We start from the raw sequence: 14,532 nt of genomic DNA on the forward strand, positions 1-14,532 counted from the left end.
TTTATTTTTTTAATATTGAGCTGCATGAGCTGTTTATATATTTTTGAGATTAATCCTTTGTCCACTGATTCGCTTGCAAATATTTTCTCCCATTCTGAGGGTTGTCTTTTCGTCTTGTTTGTAGTTTCCTTTGTTTTGCAAAAGCTTTTAAGTTTCATTAGGTCCCATTTGTTTATTTTTGTTTTTATTTCCATTTCTCTAGGAGGTGGATCAAAACAGATCTTGCTGTGATTTATGTCACAGAGTGTTCTTTAAGAGTTTTATAGTGTCCAGTCTTACATTTAGGTCTCTAATCCATTCTGAGTTTATTTTTGTGTATGGTGTTAGGGAGGGTTTTAATTTCATTCTTTTAGATGTAGCTGTCCAGTTTACCCAGCATTACTTATTGAAGAGAATGTCTTTCCTCCATTGAATATTCTTGCCTCCTTTGTCATAGCTTAGTTGACCATAGGTGCTTGGGTTTACCTCTGGGCTTTCTATCCTGTTACATTGATCTATATTTCTGTTTTCGTGCCAGTACCATATTGTCTTGATTACTATAGCTTTGTAGTATAGTCTGAGTCAGGGCATCTCATTCCTCAAGCTCTGTTTTCTTCCCTCAAGACTGCTTTGGCTATTCAGGGTCTTTTATGTCTCTATACAACTGTTAAGATTTTTTGTTCTAGTTCTGCAAAAAGTGCCATTGGTAATTTGATAGGGATTGCATTGAATCTGTAAATTGCTTTGGGTAGTATAGTCATTTTCACAATATTGATTCTTCCAATCCAAGAACGTGGTATATCTCTCCATCTGTTGGTATCATCTTTAACTTCTTTCATCAGTGTCTTATAGTTCTCTGCATACAGGTCTTTTGTCTCCCTAGGTAGGTTTATTCCTAGATAATGTATTCTTTTTGTTGCAATGGTAAATGGGAGTGTTTCCTTAATTTCTCTTAAGATTTTTCATCATTAGTGTATAGGAATGCAAGAGATTTCTGTGCATTTATCTTGTATCCTGCAACTTTACCAAATTCATTGATGAGCTCTAGTAGTTTTTTGGTGGTATCTTTAGGATTCTCTGTGTATAGGATTATGTCATCTGAAAACAGTGACAATTTTACTTTTTCTTTTCCAATTTGTATTCCTGTTATTTCTTTTTATTCTCTGATTGTTGTGGCTACGACTTCCAAAACTATGTTGAATAACAGTGGCAATAGTAGACATCCTTGTCTTGTTCCTGATCTTAGAGTAAATGCTTTCAGTTTTTCACCATTGAGAATGATGTGTGCAGTGGATTTGTCATATATGGCCTTAATTATGTTGAGGTGGATTCCCTCTATTCCCACTTTCCGGAGAGTTTTTATCATAAATCGGTGTTGAATTTTGACAAAAGATTTTTCTGCATCTATTGAGATGATCATATGTTTTTTACTCTTCAATTTGTTAATATGGTGTATCACCTTGATTGTTAGCTTATACTGAAGAATCCTTGCATCCCTGGGATAAATCCCACTTGATTATGGTGTATGATCCTTTTTATGTGTTATTGGATTCAGTTTGCTAGTATTTTGTTGAGGATTTTTGCATCTATAGTCATCAGTTTTATTGGTCTGTAATTTTCTTTTTTTGTAGTATCTTTGCCTGGTTTTTTTATCACAGTGAAGATGACCCCATAGAATGAGTTTGGGAGTGTTCCTCCCTCTGCATTTTTTTGGAAGAGTTTGAGAAGGATAGGTGTTAGCTCTTCTCTAAATATTTGATAGAATTCACCTGTGAAACCCTGTGGTCCTGGGCTTTTGTTTGTTGGAAGATTTTTTTATCACAGTTTCAATTTCATTACTTGTGATTTGTCTATTCATATTTTCTATTTCTTCCTGGTTCAGTCTTGGAAGGTTATACCTTTTTAATAATTGGTCCATTTCTTACAGGTTGTCCATTTTACTGGCATAAAGTTGCTTGTAGTAATCTCTCATGATCTTTTGTATTTCTGCAGTATCAGTTGTTACTTCTCCTTTTTCATTTCTAATTCTATTGATTTGAGTCTTCTCCCTTTTTTTCTTGATGAGTCTGGCTAATGGTTTATCAATTTTGTTTATCTTCTCAAAGAACCAGCTTTTAGTTTTATTGATCTTTGCTATCATTTCCTTCATTTCTTTTTCATTTATTTCTGATCTGATTTTTATGATTTATTTCCTTCTGCTATCTTTGGGTTTTTTTTTTTCTTCTTTCTCTAGTTCCTTTAGCTCTATGGTTAATTTGTTTCCTTGAGGTTTTTCTTCTTTCCTGAGTTAGGCTTGTATTGCTATAAACTTCCCTCTTAGAACTGATTTTGCTGCATCCTATAGGTTTTGGATCATCGTGTTTTCATTATCATTTGTCTCTCGGTATTTTTTGATTTTCTCTTTGATTTCTTCAGTGATCTCTTTGTTATTTAGTTCTGTATTGTTTAGCCTCCATGTGTTTGTGTTTTTTACCTTTTTTTCCCTGTAACTGATTTCTAATCTCATAGCATTGTGTCAGAAAAGAAGCTTGATTTCAATTTTCTTAAATATACCAAGGCTTGATTTGTGATACAAGATGTGATCTATCCTGGAGAATGTTCCATTTGCACTTGAGAAGAAAGTTTAATCTGTTTTTGGATGGAATGTCCTATAAATATCAATTAAATCTAGCTGGTCTGTCATGTCATTAAAACCTTATGTTTCCTTATTAATTTTCTGTTTGGATGATCTGTCCATTGGTGTAAGTGAGGTGTTAAAGTCCCCCACTATTACTGTGTTACTGTTGATTTCCTTTTTTATAACTGTTAGCAGTTGCCTTATGTGTTGAGGTGCTCTTATGTTGGGTGCAAATATATTTATAATTGTTATATCTTCTTCTTGGATTGATCTCTTGATCATTATGTAGTGTCCTTCCTTGTCTCTTGTAACATTCTTTATTTTAAAGTCTACTTTATCTGATATGAGTATTGGTACTCCAGCTTTCTTTTGATTTCCATTTGCATGGAATATCTTTTTCCAACCCCTCACTTTCAGTCTGTATGTGTCCCTAGATCTGAAGTGGGCCTCTTGTAGACAGCACATATATGGGTCTTGTTTTTGTATCCATTCAGCGAGCCTGTGTCTTTTGGTTGGAGCATTTAATCCATTCATGTTTAAGGTAATTATCAATATGTATGTTCCTATTACCATTTTCTTAATTGTTATTCATTTGTTTTTGTAGGTCCTTTTCTTCTCTTGTGTTTCCCACTTAGAGAAGTTCCTTTAGCATTTGTTGTAGAGCTGGTTTGGTGGTGCTAAATTCTCTTAGCTTTTGCTTGTCTGTAAAGTTTTTGATTTTTCTGTCAAATCTGCATGAGATCCTTACCAGGTAGAGTAATCTTGGTTGTAGGTTGTTCCCTTTCATCACTTTAAATATATCATGGCCCTCCCTTCTGGCTTGTAGAGTTTCTGCTGAGAAATCAGCTGTTAACCTTATGGGAGCTCCCTTGTATGTTATTTGTCATTTTTCCCTTGTTGCTTTCAATAATTTTTCTTTGTCTTTAATTTTTGTCCATTTGATTACTGTGTGTCTCGGCATGTTTCTCATTGGGTTTATCCTGCCTGGGACTCTTTGTGTTTCCTGCACTTCGGTGGCTATTTCCTTTCCTATGTTAGGGAAGTTTTCCACTACAATCTCTTCAAATATTTTCTTAGGTCCTTTCTCTCTCTCTTCTCCTTCTGGGATGCCTATAATGCAAATGTTGTTGCACTTAATTTTCCCAGAGGTCTTCATTTGTTTTCTTTTTTATTTATTTTTTTCTTTTTTTGGCCTTATTCTATTCCATGGCTGTGAATTTCAGCATTCTGTCTTCCAGGTCACTTATCCATTCTTCTGCCTCAGTTATTCTGCTATTGATTTCTTCTAGTGTATTTTTCATTTCAGTTATTGTATTGTTCATCTCTGTTCGTTTGTTCTTTAACTCTTCTAGGTTTTTGTTCTTTAATTCTTCTAGGTCTTTGTTAAACATTTCTTGCATCTTCTTGATCTTTTCCTCCATTCTTTTTATGAGGTACTGGATCATCTTCACTATCATTATTCTAAATTCTTTTTCTAGAAGGTTGCCTATGTCCACTTCATTTTGTTGTTTTTCTGGAGTTTTATCTTGTTCCTTCATCTGGTACATAGCCCTCTGCCTTTTCATCTTGTCTATCTCTCTGTGAATGTGGTTTTTGTTCCACAGGCTGCAGGATTGTAGTTCTTCTTGCTTCTGCTCTCTGCCCTCTGGTGGATGGGGCTATCTTAGAGGCTTGCGCCCCTCCTTAGTTATGTTTATTTCTACATATTTTATTATTGTGATCCTTTTGTAAATGGCATTGTTTTCCTAATTTCCTCTGGGGATTGTTCATTGTTATTGTATAAAAACACAACTGATTTTTGTATGTTTATTTTGTATCCAATAAATTTATTGAATTATTTTATTAGTTATTACATTTTTTTGGTGACTCTCTAGGGTTTTCTACATATAAGATCATATCATCTAAAAACAGATCATTTTATTTCTTCTCTCTGAGTTGCTTGACTTTTATTTCTTTTTCTTGCCTAATTGCTCTGGCTGTGACTTCCAGTACCACGTTGAATAGAAATGATGAAGGCAGCCATCCTTACCTTTTTCCTGAGCTTGAAAGAAAAGCTTTCAGTCTTACAACATTGATCTTATAAAACATTGGTATTTACAGTATATTTACTGTGCATTTTTCATATATGGCTTTTATCATATTGAAGTAGTTATCCTCTATTTCTATTTTGTTAAATGTTTTTCTCATGAAACGGTGTTGAATGTTGTCAAATGCTTTTTCTACCTCAATTAAGATGATAATGTATTTCTTTGCTTAATTCTGTTAATGTGGTATAAGAGACTGCTTTATTTTCATATGTTAAGCCATCTTTGCATTCAAGGAATAAATCCCATTGGTCATGGTGTGTGATCTTTCTAATGTGGTGTTAAACTTGGTTTGCTAGTATTTTGTTGAGGATTTTTGAATCAATGTTCATAAGGGATACTGCTCTGTAGTTTTCTTGTAGCATCTTTTTCTGGCTTTGATATCAGAGTAATGCTGGCCTCACAGAATGGGTTAAGAAGTGTTCCCTCCTCTTCAATTTTTTGGAAGAGTTTGAGGAGAATTGATGTTAACTATTTTTTAAATATTGGGTAAACTTCACCAGTGAAGCCATAAGATCCAAGGTTTTTCTTTGTTGGGAGGTTTTTATTACACTTTTAATCTCCTTATTGGTTATAGATTTATTCACATTTTCTATTTCCTCATGATTCATTCCTGGTAGGTTTTGTGTTTCTAGGGGTTTGTCCATTTCATCTAGGTTATCTGATTTGTTGGCAAACAAATTGAACAACAGTTAGTTGTTCAATATGTTATTCTTTTTGGTGTTATTGTAAATTGTTTTTATTTCACTTTCTGATTATTTACTGCTATTATTATATATGAATAAAATTGATTTGCTAACATTAGCATTGTATCCTGTGAACTTGATAAATTTACTTATGTATTCTAATGGTTAGTTTATAGATTCCTTAAGATTATCTATGGGAACAATCCTGTTATCTTCAGAGATAGTTCTACTTCTTCCTTCTGATCTTAGTCTTTTACCTAAATGTATTTTAACTGATTTGAATTTAATAATTTTAATTATGAAAATGTTATTTTTAATGTTTGCCAAGATGTTATTTTTAAAGCACTCAAGGACAACAGATTAAAACTGTCATTTTTTTTTTCTGGCTTTGGATAAATAACATTTACTTTATCATAGTTTTGTTAAGGAACTGTACTGGTTTTGAACTCTTAAATCAACCTACAATCAAAGTAGACAAAACATAATTATGGTACAGAATACAAAATAAACATTATCTCCCCTAACAAAGGCCCAGTTAACAGCTCTTGGAGAGTGAGTGTAGAAATAGAGATGACAAGAAATATAAATCTGATTTTTAAAAATGTGCACTTAATTATATGACATATTTACACTGTAACTGACAGAAGGACTGTCTAAAATTGGGAAGAGGCCTGAGAGAAGAGAGGGGGTTGGTTCAGGTGGCCTAAATTTTAAAATTTCAAAACAGAGGATTACTAGAAACTGTGTGAAAATTATTTTAAGATGAAAGAAATAGCAGAATAGGCTTTGAATGAGAATTTTGGTGGTAACAACCTGAACTAAAAACAGAAAGTTAAAGAGTTGGGGAGGGAATTGAGGTGTGCAGGGACTGTGCCTCTCCCTGTGCATTCATGTACCTTCCCGTTTTTCTTTGCTGTATGTGTATTACTTCACTAGATATTAAAACATTATGAAAAAATGTATCTCAACCTAAAAAAATTATGAAATTGAAATTACCTCTTAGTAGTTGTATTTCTACCCAGCTCACATTTCTCAACACTTGAGCTCACCATTCCCACACACAATACCATCATGTTACTGTTGGCACCATGTGGGCTTCTTCCATGGTGATAATTCCAAATTCTCTTGACCTCTAATCACTTTCTAGCTGAAAACAGGCATGTTGACTTCTCGAATCCTGGAAGGAAGGTGACAACCACCACTTATCTGAATCCTTGTAGGGAACGACAGTCTCTGCTCATATGATGGTTTCCCAAAATGGTTAGTGACAGCAAGAGCCATTATACTACTGCCTGTTTGGAATCAAGAGCCAGCTCCACTGTTGGGTTAATAATGAGGTTATTTTGCTTTACTTCGGTGCATACCAGTGTCCCTGCAGCTGAACGATATATTCTAAGTGTCTCAAGATCATTATAACCATTTATGCAGACCACTCGTGTACCAAAAATAATCAATTACAGAAGCATCACTGAGGTTGTGGCTGAATGTTTTTTGTTGTTTTTTTTTTTTATTCATCAAAAGTTTATGTACTCTCTTCCTAGTATGGTAATAAAGTAGAATAAGATTCTGTCCTAGATGAATTGTCCTAATGTAATGGACAGTACTCCTATAGAAGTGACATGGAATTTGTGACTTCAAAAGGTGGAAGGGATTGCTGATCAGTAATGTGAACTGAAGAAATGTTTTTGGAGAACAAGACATCTGAACTGGCCTTTGAAGAAAAGGTAGTATTCAGATTAATGGTAGGCAGGATACAGGAATAGAGTAAATAAGGGTACCAAAGGAGAGATTCACAAAATATGTTTCAAAGGTAGAAACAGAGACCAAATCAGACTGCTGTGAGGAGTACTAGAACCTAATGACAGAAGGTTTCAAATGACAGTATACTTCTTCAAGAAGTGATGCTGGGAAAACTGGACAACTACATATAAAAGAATGAAATTAGAACACTCCTTAACACCAAACACAAAAATAAACTCAAAATGGATTAAAGACCTAAATGTAAGGCCATACACTATCAAACTCTTAGAGGAAAACATAGGCAGAACACTCTATGACATAAATCACAGCAAGATCCTTTCTGACCCACCTCCTAGAGAAAGGGAAATTAAAAAAAAAAAAAAAAAAAACGGGACCTAATGAAACTTAAAAGTTTTTGCACAGCAAAGGAAACCATAAACAATACGAAAACATAACCCTCAGGATGGGAGAAAATATTTGCAATGAAGCAACTGACAAAGGATTAATTTCCAAAATTTACAAGCAGCTCATGCAACTCAATATCAAAAAAACAAACAATCCAATCCAAAAGTGGGCAGAAGACCTAAATAGACATTTCTCCAAAAAAGATATACAGATTGCCAACAAACACATGAAAGGATGCTCAACATCACTAATCATTAGAGAAAAGCAAATCAAAACTACAATAAGGTATCACTTCGCACCAGTCAGAATGGCCATCATCAAAAAATCTACAAACAATAAATGCTGGTGAGGGTGTGGAGAAAAGGGAACCCTCTTGCACTGTTAGTGCGAATGTAAGTTTTACAGCAACTATGGAGAACAGTATGGAGGTTCCTTAAAAAACTAAAAAAAGAACTACCATATGACTCAGCAATCCCACTTCTGGGCAAATACCCTGAGAAAACCATAGTTCAAAAAGAGTCATGTACCACAATGTTCATTGCAGCTCTATTTACAATAGCCAGGATATGGAAGCAACCTAAGTGTCCATCAACAGACGAATGGATAAAGAAGATGTGGCACATATACACAATGGAATATTACTCAGCCATGAAAAGAAACAAAATTGAGTTATCTGTAGTGAGGTGGATGGACGAAGAGTCTGTCATACAGAGTGAAGTAAGTCAGAAAGAGAAAAACAAATACCGTATGCTAACACATATATATGGAATCTAAAAAAAAAAAAAAGTTCATGAAGAACCTAGGGGCAAGACGGGAATAAAGATGCAGATGTAGAGAATGGACTTGAGGACACGGGGAGAGGAAAGAGTAAGCTGGGACAAAGTGAGAGAGTGGCATGGACATATAAACACTACCAAATGTAAAATAGATAGCTAGTGGGAAGGAGCCACATAGCACAGGGAGATCAGCTCGGTGCTTTGTGACCACCTAGAAGGGTGGAAGGGAGGGAGACGCAAGAGGGAACAGATATGGAGATATATGTATATGTATAACTGATTCACTTTGTTATAAAGCAGAAACTAACACACCATTGTAAAGCAGTTATACTCCAATAAAGATATTTTTTAAAAATGAAAAGAAAGAAGACCTAACGCAAGCCTAATATCCATTCAATATTGTAAAATGGGGAAGCACTTTCTGCTACAGTGGATATAATTGTTTGGGAAAAAAGACTTTCTAACGTTTTTCTTTTTTTTTTTTTGAATTTTAGAAATTTATTTTTTATACAGCTGGTTCTTATTAGTTATCCATTTCATACATATTAGTGTATATATGTCAATCCTAATTTCCCAATTCATAACACTTTTCTTAAAATACTCCAATATATTATGCTGAAAACTCATTGTAAGGTTGCTAATTACAGACAGAATTCATAAGGAGTTGGACCTATCATGAGTGCATCTAAAAGGAGTTTCATTTTTGAAATACAAAAATAAGTCTGAAATAACTCAGGGAAATGCCTCAAGGAATAAGTAACCATTGATACAAACCTTGGAGGATTATCAATATCTGGATATAAATTTCCTTGCATTCTCTCATTACCTTGATCTCCCACATAGTTTCATGGTCTACAAGGCACATGGATATGACAAAGCCCAAAAAGTCTGAATGTCTGGATCCCCTGTGGCCATGGGACAAACTGAGAGTCCCTTTAGCCCAGTGCCAGTGCCAGGCCCTGCCCTGCCAGAAATTCAGTCCTATCTATTCAGTAGCATCCATGCCTCTGGTTCGTGGGGAAACCATCTATGTAAATGACACTTACTTAGGCTCCCCAAATGGTACACGCAACTTTCATGCCAGTTCAGGCAGCAATCATTTCCCTTTAGTCAGTCAGGGTTCAGTCAGGAAAACAGAAGCCATTCTGGGTATTTCAAGAAATAATTTATATCTTAAAGGGCAGGAATCCCAAGAAATTTCCACACGCATCAGAGTGAGTAATTCTCAGGACACCCAGTAGCCTTTTGCAAAATCTTACCTCCATCCTCTGCTGACGCTCAGTCACCTGCCTGTCACGACAACCAAAGATCAACAGCTCCTCCTTCTTTCCTACTTCTCCAAATTCACACATGAGCCTCACATTGGAGAACTCTAGACTGCAACCTGCTGACAAGGTAAACTGGGAAATATAATTTTTTTTTACATCTTTATTGGAGTATAATTGCTTTACAATGGTGTGTTAGTTTCTGCTTTATAACAAAGTGAATCAGTTATACATATACATATGTCCCCATATCTCTTCCCTCTTGCATCTCCCTCCCTCCCACCCTCCCTATCCCACCCCTCCAGGCGGTCACAAAGCACCGAGCTGATCTCCCTGTGCTATGCGGCTGCTTCCCACTAGCTATGTATTTTACATTTGGTAGTGTATATATGTCCATGCCACTCTCTCACTTTGTCACAGCTTACCCTTCCCCCTCCCCGTGTCCTCAAGTCCATTCTCTAGTAGGTCTGTGTCTTTATTCCTGTCTTACCCCTAGGTTCTTCATGACATTTTTTTCCTTAAATTCCATATATATGTGTGAGCATACGGTATTAGTCTTTCTCTTTCTGACTTACTTCACTCTGTATGACAGACTCTAGGTCCATCCACCTCATTACAAATAGCTCAATTTCGTTTCTTTTTATGGCTGAGTAATATTCCATTGTATATAATTTTTAACATTTCAGCCCTATAAGGCAGGATGGAGCTTAGAAGGGCAAGGATGTTGTTGAAAGCCAATAAACAACATCCAGCACACCTTTCTTCTCTTGACAACCCATAACTAAAACCATTCCCAAGAAATCAAGACTCATTCCCCCACCGTATTTTCATTGTGATGATTTCCCTCCAGAAACTCAACTGGGTGTTCCTTCTTCCCTAGTCTATGTTCTGCTGGGCCTTCTGCTCCCCCTTGAAAACCACACCTCACCTTCCAAAGAACCACTTTTCCAGAGTTTGAATAACAGTTTGTGCATTTTTGTGGGTGAAGAGGTGAAGGAGGAATGGTGTGGAGAGACTTTCACTAAACCCAAGATTAAGCCCCTAACATGAAAAGGATAGGTTGTACGATACATACTGAACAGTGCCCCAGTTAGCCAGCCAAGCACATACAAAAACAAAAGTGTGTACAGTACTTAACTTTGGCATATTCCAACCCAAAGAGAATCTACAGAGTGGGTAGAGATTTGGGATAGGCTTGTCCTCACTATTCCACTCACTCTCTGTATCCATTGTACACACTTGTTTTATAGAAATTCTCACTAGATTTTCAGCTACTTGAATGTAAGTATCATGCTTTGCTAATCTTTGTACCTCTGGTACATAATATAATAATACTTATATAGTAGGATTTCCTTGAATAAATGGAGCGGTAAGCTGGAGCTTGAAAAGTTTTCTACTGTATCTCCAAATGGCTGCTCAATGTTCCTATGTATATGTCACTTCAAACACAACATATCCAAAACAAAATCCATCTGTTCCTTAAATCTTTTTCCTCTCAACAGGTCAATAGTGATTTTTTTAACGATATAGTTCATCAAAAATGTAGGTAAATCCTAAGGTTAAGATGTTTTATGGTTTTACATGGCTGTTGAAGATGTTTTAGAAAAGACGTGAGAAAAATGGAAGGAGTAAAAATGTTCTAGGAAGATAGAAATGGAGATTGTTGGGCATTAGACAACAACTATTTGTGATCTAGCCAGAGGGATTGAGGGCATTTTTAACATATTTGAATATCTACTGATACTGAATGATAATATAATGGCATTTCCAGATTTACTTGATAATAATGTAAAAATTTAGAAGCAATTATACATATTATCACTCTTACCCCAAATTTCATGAAAAGCAAATCAATTAAAAATAGAAGACAATAAATTTACCACATTAGAAGAAAAGAAAGTGTGCCATCTAAAGACATTTCTGAGGAATCTCTAAAAGGTGGTAAACAGACAGAATCATATCTGCAGAGTCACAAAATTGAAAAAGCCTCAGTGTGAAACACATGCAGAAGAAGGTGGCATGCAGTTCTGGGAGTTCCACAGTCAACAGATAAAATAATAGGGAAGAGTCTGAAGGCAGCTTTGAAGATGCTAAACTGGTTAGTCCCTCCCACATCCTGCTAAACAGCTGCCAGGAGAAACATTGGGAACTGAGGTAAAGCACTGATGTCCGCTCCAGGGTCCAAGACCCAGGCGGTATCCATAGACAGAGGAACAGATAAAGAAGATGTGATACATATATACAGTGGAATATTAGCCATAAAAAAGAATGAAACAATGCCATTTGCAGCAACATGGATGGACCCAGTAATTGTCATACTGAGTGAAGTAAGTCAGAGAAAGACAAATAGCATATGATATCGCTTATATGTGGAATTTTTTAAAATGGTACAAATGAACTTATTTACAAAGCAGAAATAGAGTCACAGATGTAGAAAACAAACTTCTGGTTACCGGGGCAAAAGGCGGGGAGAGGGATAAATTGGGAGATTAGGATTAACATATACAATACTATATATAAAATGGATAACTAATAACTACTGTATAGCACAGGGAACTCTACTCAATATTCTGAGTGGATATATGTATATGTATAGCTGATTCACTTTGCTGTACACCTGAACCTAACACAACATTGTAAATCAACTATACTCTAATAAAAAAATAAAAGAAACTGACCCAAGGAGGAGCAGGGAACCTCCTTACCTCTCATCCAGCAGAGCATTCCACCCTTCCCATGCTATCATTAAAGGTGATCTACAGTTACTACAATCAGCATCTTCACACAAGTAACAAGGACAAAGATAAGAAAACAACTAAAACTTACTGAACATTTGAGTTAAAGCAATACCACTAAAGAATGGCACCAAATCCAACTAACTGATTAACTAACATCTGAGAAAAGAGGATTAATAGAACAAGGTGAGGGAAATGTCTTTAAGTAAAAATTTTATATAGTCATTAAGGGCTGAATTCCCCCAAAATTTATATCTTGAAACACTAACCCCCTAGTAACTCAGAATGTGATTGTATAGAATACTTGGAGATAGAGCCTTTAAAACAGTAATTAAGTTAAAATGAGGTTATTGGGTGGTCCCTAATCCAAGACTAGAGTCCTTATGTAAGTAGAGATTAGGACACATAAGGGAAAGCAGATATGTGCATACACAGAGGAAAGACCACTTGAAGAGGCAGCAAGAGGATGGACATCTGCAAGTGAAGGAGAGAAGCCTCAGAGGAAACTAACCTTGCTCAGCACCTTGACCTTGGACTTCCAGTCTCCAGAACTATGAGAAAATAAATTTCTATTGTTTAAGCCACCATGTCTATGGCTTTGTCGTGGCAGCCCTAGCAAATTAATACAATAGTGATAGTCTCAGAAATCAGAGGATATAGCCAAAAAGAAAAACAAACTAAAGGGTTTAGAAATTTAAAATGCTATTGTTGAATTTTTTTAAGTTATCTAAGTAGAATGGACATAGCTGAAGAATGAATTGGCGAGCTGGAAGCTCAAGCTGAGCAAGTCTCCCAAAATGCTGTGTAAAAGAAAAGTGAGACAGAAGGCAAGAAGGAAGAGAAGAAGACTTGGAGGACAGATCCAGAAGTTTCAGCGGCTGTCTGATAGGTATCCCAGAGCAAAAACAGAGATCACAGAAAAAAAGGAGATGACATAGAAGTTATTGAAGAAACTTCCCCAGAGATGAAGAAACATATGCATCTTTTCATTCACAGGGTCCATCAAGTGCCTATGAGAATGAATGAATGAACAACAGTAAATCACATCCACATGAAACTTCAAAACTCCAGTGATAAAATGAAAATCCTAAGCACTTCCAGAGAAGTGGAAAAGGTTATCAACTAAGGAATGAGAATTAGATTACTACCTGTCATTTCTCAGACCCAGCAACACTGGGTGTGAGAAAATGCTGGAATACTATGCTCAAAATTCTAAGAAAAATTAACAGTTGAACCTAGAATTCTATGTCAGCCAAATTTCAAGTGCAAACACAATAGAAAGATATTTTTAGATACAGAAGAACTCAGAAAACTTAATTGTTCATCCTTTCTGAAATAATTTTTCAAGATTTACTCCAAAAATTTTTTAAAGTAAATATAAAAAGAGGAAGCTTTGGAATACAATACATTGTAGCTATTTCAAAAATCATTGATTTTTTAAAATTTAATAACCATTTATAACCAAAATTACAAGAAACCTCAACATGTTAGGTACGTATGGGGTTAATCAAAGAGGGAGAAAGAAAAAGTGCACATCTCTTGTTTGGGAGTAATGTTTAGATACTTATTAACTCTAGACTTCACTTGAAAAACATAAGTTTGAAATGGTTCATTTCATAAGTATTCATTTTTGAGAAATATATACCTTGAGGGAGTAATTAAAGAAGAGAAATAAGGGGCCTTATTAAGATTACTAATCTCACCAAGTAGCTACTAATACATGTCTGATGGAGTGAAGAAAATGGGCCTATGAGAGGAGCAGAGAGCAATGACCTTCCTTAATTGCCCCTTCCATTTCTTGGCTCTCTGTTTTGGGAGATGGACAGTGCATTGGACAAAAGTATAGAGTTTAAGTCCCAGCTTCCCATTTATTAGCTGTGTGAGCTTAGTCACCATACTCACCTTCCCAGAACTATGGTTTGTCCATTGTTAAAGTGAAATTGATACCACCACGTAAAATTGCTGCATAAATAAAATAATATAAGCCTCTCTTGGGGACCAACCATGTGCACTTCTGGACAGGAATATAGAATGATGTCTAGACAGAGCCTGAGACCCTCCCCACTCCAAACAACCTTCTGGTTTTCCCTTCTTCCTCTTCTTTTTCCTCACTCTCCTTAGGAATAGTCAGCGATCCAAACTGTGGGACAGTCGTGCAGAGAAATTTTCATGGTGGGCTAGCTGCAGCCAGATCTCACTTTATCTTCCCCAGAACCCCTCAGGAGCTTCATCACAGCCCAGAGGA

Source organism: Orcinus orca, chromosome 5 (genome assembly GCF_937001465.1).
Source record: "Orcinus orca chromosome 5, mOrcOrc1.1, whole genome shotgun sequence".
Classification (NCBI taxonomy): domain Eukaryota; kingdom Metazoa; phylum Chordata; class Mammalia; order Artiodactyla; family Delphinidae; genus Orcinus; species Orcinus orca.